This window comes from Hevea brasiliensis, chromosome 12 (genome assembly GCF_030052815.1).
Source record: "Hevea brasiliensis isolate MT/VB/25A 57/8 chromosome 12, ASM3005281v1, whole genome shotgun sequence".
NCBI classification, from domain to species: Eukaryota; Viridiplantae; Streptophyta; class Magnoliopsida; order Malpighiales; family Euphorbiaceae; genus Hevea; species Hevea brasiliensis.
Window position 1 is genome coordinate 22,863,915 of NC_079504.1, and position 7,485 is coordinate 22,871,399.

A 7,485-nucleotide genomic window follows, 5' to 3' on the forward strand; every position below is an offset into this window, starting at 1 on the left:
CCTCCACTTGTCCAAAGTATCATGTTCCTCTTGTGTGGCCTCCGGAGGTAAGGGACCAGAACATTTGAATATAGAACATATCCTATATGTTCAAGGTTCAGACAAGTTTTAAATTTCTTAGCCAATCGCATGCATTAGGTCCTCACAACTGTTGTGATCAAGTATGCTTGCAAGGATATTGGATGGTGGTGGTTGTTTTGTGCTCATTTTTATCGTAAAATTAATCGCAGAAAATAACCAGATTAATTAGTAAATGTGTCATGTAATTAACCAAAATGATTATGGTCTTTAATCAAATTGGTCCTCCCACTAACTTAGCGAATCCTACACTTCCAAAGTAGAAAACGGAAATCCTAGTTGGATGGATTTCTAGTGGGTGATTGAATTCTTATAATTCTATTGATCATCCTCAGTACATCCATTATTGGAATTACAATAAACTATAAGTGAGCAACTCCTGCCCATCACATCTCATGTGAGGTTCAACTTTTACTAGCCCCTAATGCTCAAAATCTCAGTACATCCAATATTGACTTATCTTGCATTAGTTAAGTTGATCCCATTGAGCCAAGAATTATGCAAATAATTTTAATGTCCTCAGTACATCCAATATTGGCCACCAAACCATGTACATATTTACAACATCTCATGCTTAACAATTATTCTTAAGAAAATCTCTTAAATTAATTGCATCTCATGCAACTATTTAAAATTTCTTAAAATAATTGCCCCAATGGAGGGCTTATGTTATAATTACTTTAATTATAGCATTTCCAACTTAATCATTTGTTTGGAAGATTTTATAGCCATCCTAATTACTATTAAGGTCTCACTTTGCACATTATCCATTTAGCATGCATATATCATATAATTGCATACATTCCCATACATCTCATGCATTCATGGATAAGCAAAGAAATATGGTATGATCATGGACTTTCTAAGGGATTCAATTTTGAGCCACCAAGAATTGAATCAGGCATTCCTAGGTGCATTTCATTCATTCATTTTACAAGAGTTGCTGAAGGAGTACATAATCAACACTTGATATTGAATTCCTCCCACCGGTCCCACCAATGCTCTTGACTCCTTGAACTTCTTGCAATCCAATATTACATAGTAATCCTTGGCATACCAAGGCGAATTTACAAGAACTTAAATAAATGAAATTACAACCCAAAAATATTACAAACTTAATAATACATGCCCAAAATAAATTAAAATAAATTAATTAATTTACAATCCCAAAGAAACATAAAAGAAATAAATCCAATCACATTGGTCTTTTATAGTCCATGATCATCCATCATGCATATCACTATTTAACAATTAAATAAAACATACATTCTTAAATTAAATTGAATATCTCATATTCAACTTAAAATTCCAGATTTGAATATGATTCAAATAAATTTAAAAATTCAGATTTGAATCTCATTCAAACAAATTTAAAAATTCAGATTTGAATCACATTCAAACAACTTCAAAAATTCAGATTTGAATCACATTCAAACATTTTTTAAAAATCAGATTTGGATCACATTCTAATATTTTTTAAAAATCAGATCTGAATTTTATTGAATCAATTTTAAAAATCAGATTTAAATATGATTCAAACAACTTTAAAAATTCAGATTTGAATCTCATTCAAACAACTTTTAAAATTCAGATTTGAATCACATTCAAACATTTTTTAAAATTCTGATTTGAATCATAATTTAATTGTGTGATTAAAACAACTAATTAAACACTTTAATTAGTCAAAGAATAGGCCTTAGATCATACAACAATTGCAGAATTAAAAGCCAAACCTTGAATCACCCATGGAACCATTGTTGCCGCCACCAATGGTGGCTTCTCCATGTGTGACGCCACATCTCATGATCCAACCAGCAATGAATCTCTTGATCTCATGATCAAACACACAATTAAATTATATAATCAACAATCTAAATGGCAAATATAGTGGCTCTGATACCAATTGAAGGAACGGAAGCGTGAAAAACACAAGATTATACCATTGAATTCAAAAATTTTCACCTAGGGTCACAAGCACCATGCAAGATTTATTTTTATCTATTTGATTTCAATGATAAATAACATATTAAAACTCTTTTAATATGTTTTTGGATCTGTATTTGTCATTTAAGATTTTAAAATTAATCAGATTAATTTTAGAACCCTAGATTAAATCAAGAACGATTACACTAACCTCTTGATGTCTTGCCGCATGTCTGCGCTTTGAGATTCGTCTTCGTGACACCAGATGTTGTCCTCTAGCTTGTCCACACCAAGAACACCTATGGCAGCCCTTGAACAGCTTCTAAAGCCTTTTCTATTAATTAGAAATTCAAGTTCTGCTTTTTAAGAGATTAGAGATGCAAACAGGACACTAGAAACAATTTCTAGTGTTCTTAATTCAAGAGATTGATGGCTAATCTCTTTGAATTGATGAGAGATGAAGAGAAATAGCTGGAGAGGCTCAAAGTGGCGTGACATATGAGAGGAGAGGCTGCTGGTTGTGTTTTCTTTTCATAACCCCACTTAAATAGCTAGGTTAACACATTAAACCCTAGCCACATGTCACCTTTTGATTAGCTCTAGGTTTAAGTGACCCAATCACATTGTGCCAAGTGTCAAACCTATATTTAATCTTGATTTTAATCATCTTACATGATTAAAAATATTTGGCAAGCTTATGTGTTATGTCATGTGTCACCATCTCATGGTGCCACGTGTCACACTGCAAAATGACCCAAATGCCCTCGTGTCTTAATTTTGAGTTCTTAACCCAAAATAATTATTTTCTTCTTCTAATTAATTTATATCAAATATAAATTAATTAATTAATCTCTATTAATTAATTTCTCATCAATTAAATTCATATTTAAACACTTTAAATATAAATTTAATTTATACTACACATCCAATAATCTAGATTTGGTTTCAAGTCATGCTAGGACTTTACAATTTTATTGCAAACTAAATCTATTTAATTAATCAATTAAACTCTTTAATTAATTAATTAAATCATATTTAAATAGGTGATAACTTGTGTATGTGTGTGACTTACTAGGCTCATCACTAATTGGCAATGAGACATGATATCAACTCTTAATATCATCGAACTCTTTCTTACCATAAATGATTTCTCTAAATCATTTTATGAAACTCATAGACCATGGTTAACACATAGCATAGCATGCCATGGCCCTCAAATTAGTAATAAGATTTACCTTAAATGAACCTATAATCATATGTTACCATGCACTAGAATCTCTCTGATACAAAAACCCAACTCAAGCCGAGTCATGGTTTATGTCAAACTCCATTTGCTATGAATATTATGTTCTCTTTTAATTCCAGTTCTTGATTAAAAGATTTTTCTCATCGTAAACTCTTTTCTGAATAAATCTATCTGTCTCCGCCAGAACTTGAAACATCAAGAACAATTAAATGAACATAGGATTTTATCTCTATTTACTTAGAGGAACAGATTCCTTCTTGATCAACACCTACCTCCATATATAACTAGCAGTAGCCAACACATGCCCATATACCCATACATAGTACAAGTATGAAAGCAGTATCAAACTCAAACTACCTATATACAAGATAACTGTGCTATCTCAGGTCTAAAGATTATATGCACTGATATGATTTATGACAAAACATTGACAAGAGTAAACTCCATGTGCTTGTCATAAGTGTCACTGGTTCGGCCTACTTATCATTTATAAGTGCCTATCATGTTTGTTATATGGCATGAGACTCACCATTCCATCTTATTTATATCTCATATAAATAACTTGGGAACAAACATGAATACAATCTTTCTGGATAAGTCATGTCCTTATTATGAAGTATCCTCGATTGTGAACCTATTTATGATACTTTGTGCTAGAAATATTGTCACTCATATTCTTAACAACTTAAGAATAATATTTCTAACAAAATATCAATGGACCTTTTCTATTACACATAAATATATTATGTAAACGGAAAAGTGGAAATGCCTTTTATTATTAAAAATATGTACAAGATACATACTAAATGATATGCTCTAGGGCATACTACTAACATCATAGCGATGGGTGATTTTCTCGGGAAGGACGGCGAAGTCGTTTAAACTCAAATTTCGAACCGTAAAATGTGACGCTGCGGTCCTTAGGACCATTACGAACACAGTGGAAAAGAGAAAATCACGAAAAAGAACTGTTAAGCCAATCAAATAATTAGGTCAGGAAGCCAGAAGAAATATTGAATTAATTACAAATCAAGATGAACCGGCGAGGGGCAATTTAGTCAATTGACCCCGAGAGCTGACTCCTGACCTAACTGTTAGATAAAATCAAAGAAAAGAAAATTTTGGAATCGAGAATTAAATTAAAAAACTAATGGAAAAATAAAAAAAAAAGGAAAAGAAAAGAAAAAGTTAATTACATCACCTTATGACATCAAAATGATGTCAAAAATTTATTTTTTAATTCCCACAATTTTTGACCCATTCAAATACATAAAGTAAGACTTAAATTACATAAAAAAAAACCCTTCTTCTACCTCAAGATTTTGGCAGCCAAGGTTCTTCATAAGCCCACCATTGATTCCTCCACGAAAGCTTGAATACAAGCTTTTAAACACCCATTTGACCCTACCTTACCCCAAATTCTCCCATAAAAACTTGATTTAATCACTTGAGAAGAAGATTGGTCATCAAAGAAAGAAGAAAAGAAGAAAGAAAGAAGAAAAGAAGAAAGAAAGAAGAAAAGAAGAAAGAAAATTGGAGAAAAGGGGAGTTAGAAGTTGCTACACAAAGGTTAGTGATTTAAGTTGCAAATGAGTTTATTACTTGTGTTTATAACTTAGTTAACTTAGAAAAATGCTTAAAATGAAATAAAAATTTGTTGAGGGACCATGAATGATTTTCGGCCAGCATGTATATGGGAGTATATTTGCATGGTTTGATGGATTTAATTGGGTATATAAACCTTAGTTAGTTGAATGACTATGGTTAAAGGCATGGAATCAAGTAAATGCAAAGATAATGTGAATTAGGGTTTTGGACATTAGGATTTAGAGACCAAAAATGTGAGAAACTTGTAAATAGTGTCTTTGACCTAATGTGAAGTGAGAAATGGTCATTTGTGACCTAATTAAGTGTGTTAGAAGTGTTTGAATTAAAGCCAAATTCGGAGGGAGTGTGGTCATGCTGCTAAGTCAACTTTGAAGGGCCAAAAATGAAATTTTACAAGTCCAATTGGTTTGGGACCAATTGGGAATGAAAATAGACACTAAATGACACAATTTTCATTCAGGAAGCATGCCCAAAAAGTGACCAAAACCTAGAGAACAAATGGACCAAAGTTGAAAAATCACAGTCTGCCTCTGTACAAAGTGACCAAATAAACAGTGTTTGTTCATTTGGCCATAACTTGAGCTAGGCAGGTCAAAATGACTTGAAATTTTACCAGTGATTAGATGAGATATAGACCTAAAACTTTCATGAAGAACAAAAACCCAAATTCTGCCATTAACCAAGTCATTTGGCCACCCAAAATTGGTGACCTAAAACTGCCAGCACAAAAAAATTGCCCAGAATTCTGGGTTGTGTCCAATCCGGTAGCCATGGTTCAAATGGCTATAACTTGAGGTTCAAATGGCTATAACTTGAGCTACAAAACTCTAATTGGAGTGATTCAAAAAGGAGAATAAACTTAAGACAATAGGGAACATTTTCTATGAAGGAAGTTTTGCCAAATTCTAACAGAAAAGTGACCAATGAAATAGTGCAACCTTAGACTCTAAAACTGAAATTTTATCAAATTTACCAAAAAGATTTAGAATTTGAATAAACAACCAAAACCAACAAGTTTGGTGACTAAAATGTGGTATGTGGGTGAAGTTGGAGTTCTCATACCTATTAAGCCTTAGAAAGTCAACAATTTGACTTGAATAGTGTAGTGAATAGTAACCCAAAACACAAAAATTTAAGGAACGTCGAGTTTAGCACGTTAGAGCTAGGTAAAAGTGAAGTTAAATTTATTTTTGGATTTATGCTAAGTTATGGTATTGAAACACTGTAAAATTGTGTGTTTCAGTTGAAAAAAATACTAGGAAAGAACCCGAGGAACCGAGTCAAGGCCAAGAGGCGACTCGCTTGAGGTTTATGCACAATATCACTATGCTTTAGAATTCGTTGATAAAGTGAATGAAATATGTACTTTACTTTTGCTTTGAATTGTGAAAGTTTATTTGTGACATTATCTATGATGTTTTGATTTAAATTATTAAAAGTTATTGTGTATATTTGAAATGACAATATTTAGCAAATTGTTAAGATAAGTTTTGAAACCACAGTGTCATGACCATATATTTGAACACCTCACTAGCACGACTAGTGGGGGTAATTAGTTTCGAATTTTGATTCCTTCTCAGGAGAAGTGATGAGGTGTGCCATTAGAAGAGAATGTGAATGGATATTCATATATTTGAGCTAGCTAGTCTTGTGATGTGATTTCTCTTTAGCCTCTGGCTATTGAGATTCTATTTGTTTCGAATGGCATGATCTAACTATGGGTTTTATGAAATGTGATTTGATACTTCAAAATGAAATTGTTTGGGATTAAAATCTCAAAATGAATGATTTGTATTTAATTCTCCTAGTAAGTCAAATTTTTGAATAAATGTGATTGAAGTTCTGCATAAAGATTAATTTATTATGTTGTGCACCACTGAGTCCTAGTACTCAGCAATAGCTTTTATTGCTGTCGCAGATATAGAGACTAGAGGAGCAGCAGACTGAGCTACTGAGGATTGAGGATTTATCAGCTTGAAGTTATCGGGTATAATTTATACCCTGCCTGTAAATATTTATTTTGATGTATGTATTGCAAATAAATGTATGGACATGTAAATCGGTCTTGAGCAGTTTGTACAAAGTTTGTATAAAGTTGTAATAAAATTTAGTTTGAATTTTCATATTGTAGATTTTGCTATGATGTATATATATAGATTGTTGTCTTTAATGAATGGAAATGTTTTATTTTAATTTGAATGAGATTGATAGATATTATTTTACTGATGATTGAATTTTGAAAATTGAGAAATTTTGACTGTTGAATTTTGAGATTTGATAAATTGTTGAGATGGATTGTGAAATTGAAGTAGTGGTTGAGAAAATTTTTGAAAGTGCTTTTTTTTAGGTATTTGAAGAATTGTTTTCTCAAAATACAGATAGAACTCTAGCAAAATTTTTATAAAATTTGCGGAGAAATAAAATGGGCTAAAAATTTCAACTAGTTTCCAACTTAAATTAAACGATTTAATACTTATTAGAAAATGCTCACCACTTATCAAAAATAAGAAAATTGTTTTAAAATCCCTTGTAGGTACTTAATGAGTTATCAGTAGGTGAAGTTCGGTAATTCATTAGGTATTCTACGGGATCATATTATGCTTTGCAGAGGGGTAAGGTGTAATATGTTT